We start from the raw sequence: 10,609 nt of genomic DNA on the forward strand, positions 1-10,609 counted from the left end.
GTGAATATGGCGACGTGGTCCGACCCGTAAGTTAAAGGAATCAGACCCGTAAGCTGACGGGTCGGCCCCGGCTGGATAGTCACGCTCTAGGTGACCGTCGCACCCCAAGGGGGTCAAGACTATATTGAGGGCTTGCAGTCGGCAGGTGGATGTCTCCGGGATCGTTCGGCAGGATGCCCGAGACGTCAGCCTAAGACGCCGTCAGCCCGGCGAGTGGCCGCCGCCTTCACGCCATCTTGCTTTCCCCGTTCGTCCACGCGCTGCGGGGCCGTTAGCGTCAGGCCTTCGCCTGTCGCCCGTTCCTCTGCCGCACTACCGTGCCCGAAATAGAAAGAACGAACCTAAGCTCGCGGTATGGCCCACGTACGCGTGGACGTAGCCGCAACCCATGCCGGAAGTCGTTCACGAGACGCACGCGGTCGATACGGCGACGTGGTCCGTCCCGTAAAATCCCGAAAGATGACAACTGCGGCTAGCACGAGGTAGCGGCGGCAGGCCTGCGCCGGTCGCCCGTTGCTCCGCCGCGCTACCGAGCCCGAAATCGGAAGACCGAAACTAAGCGCGCGGCATCGCCCACGTATGCGTGGATGTAGCCGCGACCGATGTCACGAGATGCACGCGCTGGATACGGCGACGTGGTCCGTCCCGTAAATTCCCGAAAGATGACAAACTGCGGCCAGTGTAAGCAGGGGCTGCCTACGCCAGGCATGCTCCCTCCTTCGCCCGCAGCTCCGCCGCGCTACCGTGCCCGAAATCGAAAGAACGAACCTAAGCGCGCGGTATGGCCACGTACACGTGGACGTAGGCGCGATCGATGCCGTCAGTCTCCGGAAGTGTGTGGCGATACGAACCGGGTAGACAGAGCGACGTGGTCCGACTCGTAAGGTTAAAGAATTCGATCCGTAAGCTTACGAGTCGGCCCCGGCTGGATAGTCACGCTCTAGGTGACCGTCGCACCCCAAGGGGGTCAAGACTATATTGAGGGCTTGCAGTCGGCAGGTGGATGTCTCCGGGACCGTTCGGTAGGAAGCCCGAGACGTCAGCCTGCGACGCCGTCAGCCCGGCGGGTGGCCGCCGCCTTCACGCCACCTTGCTTTTCCCGTTCGTCCACGCGCCGCGGGGCCGTAAGCGCCAGGCATGCGCCGGTCGCCCGTTGCTCCGCCGCGCAACCGTGCCCGAAATCGAAAGAACGAACCTATGCTCGCGGTGTGGCCCACTTACGCGTGGACGTAGCCGCGACCGATGTCGCGAGATGCACGCAATCGATACGGCGACGTGGTCCGTCTCGTAAATTCCCGGAAGATGACAAACTGCGGCCAGTATAAGTAGGGGCTGCCTTCGCCAGCAGCTCCGCCACGCGACCGTGCCCGAAATAGAAAGAACGAACCTAAGCTGGCGGTATGGCCCGCGTACGTGTGGACGTAGCCGCGACCGATGCCGGAAGGCCTTCACGAGATACACGCGGTGTATACGGCGACGTGGTCCGTCCCGTGAAATCCCGAAAGATGACAACTGCGGCTAGCACCAGGAGGCGGCAGGCCTGCGCCGGTCGCCCGCGTCTCCGCCGCCCTACCGTGCGTGAAATCGAAAGCACGAATCTAAGCGCGCGGTGTCGCCCACGTACGCGTGGACGTAGCCGCGACCGATGTTGCGAGGTACAGGCGTTCGATACGGCGACGTGGTCCGTCTCGTAAATTCCCGAAAGATGACAAACTGCGGCCAGTGCAGGTATCGGCCGATAGCGGCGGGCCTGCGCCCGCCTTCTCCCGCCTTCTCCCGCCTTCGCCCGAGTGGACGGGGGATCACTCGGCTCGTCCGTCGATGAATAGCACGGCTATCCGCGTGAACTGATGCGAATTGCAGGACTCAGTGAACATCGACACCTCGAACGCACATTGCGGCCCCGGGATCCTATTGTCCCGGGACCCCGTCTGGTCGAGAGGCGGTCACGACACGAAAACGCCGTCCGCCGCGGCCGTTGGCTGCGGCGGGGAGTCGGGAGTCGCAGGAAAATGCGGCGCTTACCGCGAGGCCCGCATTATCTCGCGCGCGAGCCGCCGCCGCTCGATCGTCCGTCTCCCGTAATGCCAGACCGTCATCGTTGCGAAGCGCTGTTGCGACGGCCGCGCCGCCCCGAATCGCGCGGCCGATGACGACAAATCGCGGAGGGAACCCGCCGACGAGCGGAAGCAGAGGAGTAGGAGCAGTAGTAGGAACAACGACGACACGGCGAGGCCCCTCGTCCCGTCAACGTCCTCTACGTCCCTCCGAGCAACCGCCGCCCTTCGTCGTCGCTGCCACCGCCCTTCGTCGTCGCTGCCACCGCCACCGCCGTCTCGTCTTTCGGCGTTCGCTCTGTGGGAATATCTCCTTCGTGCGAGCGTTTGTGCCGATCGACAGCGGTGCGCCGGTTGCAGCACGAGCAGCAGCCGTCTCTTCGCAGCGGGGAACTCTTTATTTTTTCACGCTGCCCTCGACTCAGACTCGATTACCCGCCGAACTTAAGCATATCGCTAAGCGGAGGAAAAGAAACCAACCGGGATTCTCTAAGTAACGGCGAGTGAACCGGGAGAAGCCCAACGCCGAATCTCGTCGGCCGCGCCGGTCGTCGAGAGCTGTGGCGCAAGGGTCGTACACGGTCGATCGATTCGCCCGGCTAGGTTCAGAGTCCCCTCGATCGGGGCTGCCCAGAGCGGGTGCCAGGCCCATTCGGAGCCGGCGGCGATCGACGGTGTCCATCGGCCCGAGAGTCGGGTTGCACGAACGACGCAGCATTTTGTCAGTTACGTGTGGGTTCCGGCGGTAAGCCATATACCAGCTTTAAACACACACAACCATAATCATCTTTCCCCTCCAGTCACACTACCACCGAGCACTTCTCAGGACGCACACCACATACCTTTATCCGCATACACTCACACAATCTTTAATAGCAGCTCCACACATGCCACTATACAGGCAGTCACGCACATTGTTTCACCCAGTACACACGCCATAATGCACACTACTGCACCCAGACAGGCGCATAACACATGAATACAGACAATGCATATACACAAACACGCAACGCACATAACCACACGCAGTATGCATACACACCGACAAATTTCGCCCTCAATACATAATCAATACACATGCACACTATTTGGTCATTGGCACATACATACACAAGTACAGGCTCCACCTGAACAAGGACACATCACATTCTACACACAACACGCACACGTTAATCCCACACACACACACACGTCCATATGCATACTAACACAGATACACATTTCCATACGAACACACACACATATATACACCCAGACTCGCTCATACATATCTACCCACACGCTGCCATTCACATATACACCCTCACACACACCACTCACACACGCTTGAGCACCTTAGTTCGTTTGGATTACAGTTACAATTGTTATTTTCATACACCCTCAACAAATTAGACTGCTGGAAAAGAAATAATCTTAGCATCGATTTACAACAAGCAATCTCAGATGCAAAGAGGCCTCCAAAGTAGGTCCCTAAGCTGTACCTAATGAAACTATTTTCTAGAGCCGTACGAATCTGGGTTTTATACTCATTTCCTCTCTCCATCTCTTCACATCTTTCAGGATAGTTCCCAATACACCTCTAAGTACTCCGATACATTTTCACCATGTTCAAATAGTAGCTTTCTACATAGCTTCCAGTGGATTACCTCCCTAGATTATCATGTCTTTTCTACTATTCCTTCTGTACCAGCATGCTACATTCACTTACCAAAGGATAAACGCTTTCCTCTTTTGATTTCCATAATATTCATTGGTAATCTACTTTGTTTTTGTCTATTTTGGCCATTATCTAATTAGTCCTCCATACTTGATCTTATGCCGCTACTAACAAACTTTGTCTTCCGCTCCAGCTTCCCTTTCTGCAAACATGACCATCTCCCAGTACTACAATTTGATGCTACTATCTTTGGAAATCTACCATCCATAGGAGTATATATCTAATCAAGGTAACTCCAAAAAGTCTCCTATTGATATTAACCCTCTTCCGCCTTTCTTTCTGTGTTGATATAATCTTACTACTCCTGCCTTTGGATGGAGTCATCCATCTGTCTAAATTTGCAAATACAGTTTTTGTCTAATTTACAAAAGCTGCTGAGTATCTAAGTAATGAGACTGCCTAAGTAAACACGGCCTTCACTACATTTGGACAATTTACCTTTGCCTTCATTAGCTTCCTCACCCTCCGATGTACCCCTTCTCCATTTTCGTTTACATTTCTGTATTTAGTACCCAGATTCTAATACTCCTAGATACTTACTGCTCTCTCCTCCTTCCAATCATTTAAAGGTCTGGCCATCTGTTAATTGGACGTCTTCACTGTTGACTATCTGCCCCTTCTCATAACTAATATCTATGCCAAATTCCATGCCTATATCGTTGTTGAAGTGTCTTACAGTCTGTATTATAAATGTAACGTTTTTTCACTCTTACTAAGTACCAAAAGATCTTCCATGTGGAGCAATTGGTTAATTTGTCGCTTTTTAATTCTGAACTGACAGCCTGCCCTTGTCTTATATTATTACTATTATTATATATTTCCTACCTTTCATTGGGGCTCTTTTCCAGTTTTGGGGCTATTTTTCCCAAGCATTAAACTAATACATCTGCCCGTTTTTCCTACGCCTGTCTTCGTCATTTGCTCTGTGTAAATTTTAACTGTATATATATATATATATATATATGTGTGTGTGTGTGTGTGTGTGTGTGTGTGTATGTGTGTGTGTGTGTGTGTGTGTGTTTGTGTGTGTGTGTGTGCGTGTGTGTGTGTGTGTGTATGTATGTATGTATGTATGTATGTATCTATGTATGTATGAATGTATGGAAAAAGTCAAGGTAGGAGATGCTAAACTAATTTTACAAAAAACATTTCTGTACCGCTTTCAGAAGAAGAAGAAGAAGAATGCGGGAGTGCCATGATAGTAGTATGTTAAATGGTCAAGTGCCCTGAAAGTGACCCGTTGTGGATGGTAGTAGTGTTTGGGACTGTTTTTGAAAAAACAGTTTTTTCAAAAGTCCCAATTGCTGCTATAATCCATAACGAGGCACATTTAGGTCAATTGACCATTTAACACGCTACTACTATCACACTACCTGCATTCCTTCTCATTCTCCCTTATCTTTCTCCTTCTTCTTCTTCGTCTTCTTCCTCTCCACCAACTCCTTCCTAACTTTACTACTATTGCTGTTTAGAGTAACACCTAGGCAAACTTTATAAACTAAACATTCAAAAGAGATGTCTCAAGAATTCAGTCACTAAAAACTGCATGGCTGCAGTTTAATGACTGAAAATATGTACAGGTGTGGTTTCATTTATTATTCTAGTTGAAGAGCATTTAGGACGTATCTGAGTGGTATGAGATCCGAATATAAGGTGTGGGAAGTTTATGTAGATATAGGTTAAAAATTGTCACTGAGAGGACAAGTAGTCATATTCCAGTCGAATTTTCAAGACTATTTTCCGTGTAAAGTCCATAGACATAACAGCCTTATATGTATTTAGCTAAGCAGCATTCTGCGGTGTTTCCTAAGTGGATGTGAAAAGTTATTCATGGGATGGTAACGGAGAATTGAGCGGAAAGATCTGCGGATGTTGATTTTTGTTAGAGTTGTACATGTGGGAGTAATTCTTTTGTTGTTGTAGCCATTATATATTTCATGATAAGTTTGTAAAGTAGTGTGGTGCTTCAGTGAGTTTGTCTTAGTTTGTATTATGAATCCGAGTGATTCTTTGAAAAGCCATACGTCTGAGATGGTGGCGCCAGTACGAGACTTGCTTGAATTTTTAAAGTTGCGCGTGAACAGTTGATATCTTTCTGTGATGGTACTTCATTCTAAGGTTTGGTGTATTTGAGACAGTAAAGAAATTCCTGTTAAACTAAATATCATTTTACTTTAAGATTTAAATGTTATGCACAGAACCTTACACCATGATTCTTGGACTATTCGCCCAGGTTTACATTGTTATGCTTTCATATTTCTCACAGTCTATCATGTGTTTTTGTTTTTTCATTTCTTTTCAACATTTTCTGAAGGCAAGTATAACAAATTATGACTGTGGCAATGGCTCACCAATTAAGCTGAATACTTTGTTGTCCAACCAGTGTAACTTCATAGCAACAGCAGGTTCTCGTATAAAACAGACATCGCACAGAATATTATGGTCATGATGGGATTTAGCGTTAATGAAAGAAATGATTGTATTAGTCGTGTATAAGTTTAATTGATATTTACTACGATATATAGTTGCGGCTTTTTCTAGCTCCGTTGTAAAAGAATAGGCACGAATATATATGAAGTAAGACAAGCTGAATATGAAATAAGATAAGCATTGTTTCAAAGCAGGCCCTGAAAAGGAACTTTCAACATTCAGATTGCGATGGTAAAGGACAATGATGAGCTTACGCATGATTTCTATGTGTGTGAGTGTGTGTGTGTGTGTGTGTGTGTGTGTGTGTGTGTGTGTGTGTGTGAGTGTGTATGTGTTTGTGTGTGTGTATGTGAGTGTGTGCGGCTTTAACGACAAAAGCTCATTAAAAGCCGAACAGTATAAAATCTATTGATGTATTGTACACAAGAGATTTGGGGTTTAGATATTCTTTGTTCTGGTGACGTAAATAAAGGTCGCATGTTCCGTATTACTGTCTCTGGGATAAGAAATATTTTATTGCCTTTCTAAATAAACAGAGGTTTCCTGATACGATATCGGAATGGAGAGGAATAGACAACAGGATGACGCAGACAAAATTTGAAGGGCCTATGGATCCCCCTAATTTTACTGTCCAATGGAAACCTTTATCATGGTCCAAACCAATCAGTATATGACCTGAGAAGATATCCAAGCCGAGACTATTTGTATAAAAATGTAATTTGTAACTTTGGCTTGTAATACTAGAATGACCAGTTTGTTAATTTGGTGTCACGGTTTCTATCCGAGACAAATACAATTCGGATTTCGTTACTTACATATAAGCCTACATCCATCCATTCATTCATCCATCCATCCAGCCAGCCAGCCAGCCAGCCACCCATCCATCCATTCATACATACATGCATGCATATATACATACTTACATACATACATACATACATACATACATACATACATACATACATACATACATACATATATATATACGTACATACATACATACATACATACGTACATACGTACATATATACGTACATACATACATACATACATACATACGTACATACATACATACATACATAATACATACATATTACATACTTACATACATACATACATACATACATACATACATAATACATACATACATACATATATACATACATACATGCATCCATCCATCCATACATACATACATACATACATACATCCATCCATCCATCCATCCATCCATACATGCATCCATCCATCCATACATATATACGTGCATACGTACGTACATACATACATACATACATACAACATACATACATAATACATACATACATACATACTTACATACATACATACATACATGCATACATACATACATACATACATACATACTTACATACATACATACATACATACATACATACATACGTACATACATACATACATACTTACATACATACATACATACATACATACATGCATACATACATGCATACATGCATACATACATACATATATACATACATACATACATACATACATACATACATACATACAAAAATATTATCGAAAAGTCTACACTAGATGTCAAGAAAAGATATGTAGGGAAATTGTCGCGCCCAAGATTACCGTCCGGGACGCAGTACACCCGACCATTTAGACGTTCAAAGACAGATCTCCCAGCAAACATTGAAATATTTCCAAGGTTTATACGCTGTAAACCACGAAAATGCACACGATCACGTGCCCTGGGGCATGTTGCGGATGGTTTTCCAGAAGATGTGTTTAATGTGCAAATACTGTTTGCCATAAAGTACTTATATGGATGTTCAAATGTTTGTATTTATGTAAAAGTCGAAAGTTTACAACTTGAAGGTTTCACTTAGTTGAAGTGTGCATTGTTAATGCCCCTTCTCACATTCTTTTTTGTGATCTGGTTGAATATGCGCAACCATTGTGGCAGAGGTATCCCAATTCATCTCTACGTGATCGGTCGACTGTTATTTGTAGACGACATGCTGCTACCTGATTCTTCTGATGGTCACCAACAACGTGCATTGAATGGGTTGGCTGCCGAGTACCCCAAGACAGGATTGACAAATACGCACTGTGTAGGAAAGTGGAACATCATTATTGCGGGTCTCTATTCACGAATGATTCAAAGTTGGTGAAATTATAAATCATTAGTTAAGGAGACACGGGTAAAAGACTTTAGCCATAAAATTAGTTCTTACTTGGTGTGTCATCAGGTTTATCGTCGAGAGATTTCTTGGAGATGAAACGTTTCTGTGAAAAAATAGAAATAGCATCATATAAAGAGAACTTCAGGGTATTTATTATCGTTTAGAACTTAAAACAATGCAATAGATGACAACATATTCGGACAGGTATCATTGCCAACACTACCATCTCAACCCCTTAGAAATCTTCTAGAAGGCGCTTCCATCAAGTCAAAGGATTTTCTGAACAATATCAGACAATACAACTCTGCATTTCAAATGACATCGTTTGGTGAATCTAAGAAGATAGATAAACATGAATTTACCCCGACGTCAAAGTTCAAGGGCAAGTCTATCCCATCATTGGTTCCCTGGTACTCGCGAATGAACAACCACAGTTCCTCAAATTTACTCTATGAGTGATGTAGGACAAGAAACCCGACGTGAGGTGTCAAAATTTCCGATGATGGGTCGTGTTAGACACAGCGCACACTGCTGCAAAGGAGAGTATATCCCCAGCAATGCCGGGTATGTCTGCTAGTAGTACACACACACACACATACACACACACACACACACACACACATATATATACACATAGATATTTCTACATATATATATATATATATATATATATATATATATATATATATGTATATATATATATATATACATATATACATGTATATATATAGTTAAATTTAATCCAAACAAAAAAGCACAAAGAAGCACATCAACGCGTGGACGTGGAACAAACACAGTATTATTGGACGCCCAGGAAAGAAAGAAAGAAGGAGGGTTTAACGTTTCGGGTGGAGCTCTTCGTCGGAAACATACGAGATGGAATGATTCAGAAGAGGGAAGACAGGGGGAAAAAATCGCCAAAGGTACACACGCACACACATTTTGAATGACCGGAAGGAAATGGGTGAAGAAAAGTTCTTTCAAAGACAGGAGATTGGTGGAGGAAGAAGTATGTGTGTGTAAGTGTGGATAAGAGCGTGTGCGGAGGTCTGCGTGTGCGTGTGTGTGTCAGTGTGTATGTGTGCAATAATAACACGTGTGTGTGTATGTGTGTGTGTATGTGTGTGTGGTTGTGGCTGTTAAACTTTGCGTGTTGTAGGGTTAGTAGTGTTAAGGTCAAGGAAGAAGGAATTGGGCGTGGCTCCTTTTGTCTCTACCACAGGTCAAGTAGTAGGTACTGCTAGTTTGAAGTATGTGTGTGCGTGCGTGTATGTATATGTATCGTGTGTGTGTATTGTTTGTAGTGTGTGTGTGTGCATGTGTGTGTGTTCGTGTGTGTAGGTGTAGAGTTAGGGTGTTTGGCGAATAACTGTGCGTCTGTGTGTATACATGTATGTATAATTGTGCGCGTGTATGTATTATTGTGTACCGTGTGTATGGGACGTATGTGTGGGTTCATTTGCGTGTGTGTGTATGTATGTGCGTGCGTCTCGTATGTGCGTGTGTGCATGTACGTGTACGTTTGTATGTGTGTGTGTAAGCGTATATGGGTGTATATGCGTGTATCCGTGGGGTTGTGAGTTTTCTGTGTGTGCATTAATGTGCGTGTGTACGTGCGTATGTGTGCGCATGTTTTTGCGTGCGTGTGTGTGTGTGTCTCTGTCTATATGTGTATACGGATGTGTGTGTGCGTGTAGGCATATATTGTGTGTATGTATATGTATTGGTGTGTATGTGAATTTGTACATGCGTGTGTGTTTTGGGTTTTTCTGGAGTTGTGTGGGAGTAATGTGCGTGCGTGTGTGCGCTTAAGTACGTGTATGTGCGTGTGTGTCTGTGCCCATGTGTGTATAAGTGTGTGCGTATCTGTATGAGTATTTTTCGTTAAAGGTATATGTGGACATCTGTGCTGGTGTGTGTGTATGTACGTGTGTATGTATGTGTGTGTGTATTGTGTGCGTATGATGCATATATCTCCGTGATCACCGTCACAGACCAGTTGTTGCTACATATCGCTGGTCACAATGCGCTTCGCGTTGTTTTAGCCTTCAAATGATGCTACCCCGCGGGCTAAGCGAGCAGGCCAACAGCAGAAAGGGAAAAAGTTGTAGCGAAAGAGTACATCAGTGATCAACACAACCCACTCCCTGAGCCTCGTGGAGCATTAAACACTCACAACGCCCAGTCTGGGAATCGAAACCGCGATCCGACAACCATGAGTCCGCTGC

The 10,609-nt window shown here is 45.4% G+C and overlaps 1 pseudogene; it reads left to right on the forward strand.

Annotated features, from left to right (window-relative positions):
* The first annotated feature begins 1,786 nt into the window (after positions 1 to 1,786).
* Positions 1,787 to 1,945, forward strand: LOC115221870 (annotated as a pseudogene).
* Positions 1,946 to 10,609: the final 8,664 nt, after the last annotated feature.

This window comes from Octopus sinensis, linkage group LG18 (assembly GCF_006345805.1).
Source record: "Octopus sinensis linkage group LG18, ASM634580v1, whole genome shotgun sequence".
NCBI lineage: Eukaryota > Metazoa > Mollusca > Cephalopoda > Octopoda > Octopodidae > Octopus > Octopus sinensis.